Raw genomic sequence first — 1,345 nt, forward strand, 5'->3', positions numbered from 1 at the left:
CAATATTTACACAATCGACCTGAGGATCCCTGAGCCCACTCTATTCCCCACGTGTGAGGGGTAGAGCAGAGCTCAAGAGATCCCAGCGTATCCCTCTCGCCGCATCACTGGTCATAAAATTATAAACGAGAGACTATGATGTTTCAAGAGATGCATAATATTAGACTTATTAAAAAAAAATATTTTTTTATCTTTTTATTTTTATATGTAATTATCTTTATCCCTTCTTATATTGTCCTCATGTATTATATCATATCTTATATTGTACCTGTTATTTACAAATTAACTATAACTAACATTGATTGAGCCGGACTCCATAGCTATGCTGTTTATAAGCCAACAAATACATTATTATTAGTATTATAATTTAACATGTTAAATGTAAATATTGCGTAAAATGGAAAAATATTACCTTCTTTTAGCATGTTAAAACGATATAACATTTAACACGGCTGAGAATCTGTTACAAGGTCTGCTAAATTATGAATAACGTCACACAACGCTAGGCTACATACCATTTTGTCCGCTGTCGTTTCTATTGATTAGTTCCTCTTAGTTTTTATTTTGTGGACGTTTTTAAAATTATAATAAAGTAGTGGATAAAAATAAAAATAATTCTAGGAGCTTTTGGAAGAGAAGTTACAAAGTTGCCTAGAAAATCCACTAGGAGCTCCTCTGCAGTTAACATACAACATGAGCTTTAAATTAGGCTGTTCACAATCTTATAAAGAAAAAAAATCTAAAATCTGTACAACTACAAGCCATGAAGGGGTTCAATACTTTGTTAGGAAGTACTGTTACTAGATAAACGGTTGTGCAAGGAGGTGATCTGGTCAGAATCATACTAGCCCGCCAGATTTTTATCCTATTTATGAGGCTGGCAACCCAGGGCCCTGTTTCATAATGAAAGCTAATAGTATTAGTTGATAGTACAAGTGTAGAAACTATTGTAGATAATAATACTAATACTTATTTTTTTCATTATAGGGAGGACGTTTTAGGAGGACGAGTGATATTACAGGAATTAAAAAGTACTAAAGTACAAGTTACTATTGTAGATACTAATACTAATACTTATTTTTTTCATGATAGGGATGACTATTAGTGATATTACAGGAATTAAAAAGTACTAAAGTACAAGTTTCTATTGTAAAAGTTTGTGTAATTGTGTTTAGTTAAATCTACAAGACTAATAGTATTAGTTTGTACTTTATTATGAAACAGGGCCCAGATTGGCGTTATTACAGTCATGTAGATCAGTCTTTTCTTATGAGTTGATAAAAATATGAATTTTAATAGTTTAAGACCACTATGATATAGATATAAATATAGAAATGTGATAATA

Source organism: Halyomorpha halys, unplaced genomic scaffold (assembly GCF_000696795.3).
Source record: "Halyomorpha halys isolate HHAL.00 unplaced genomic scaffold, Hhal_1.1 Scaffold206.1, whole genome shotgun sequence".
In the NCBI taxonomy this organism is placed as follows: domain Eukaryota; kingdom Metazoa; phylum Arthropoda; class Insecta; order Hemiptera; family Pentatomidae; genus Halyomorpha; species Halyomorpha halys.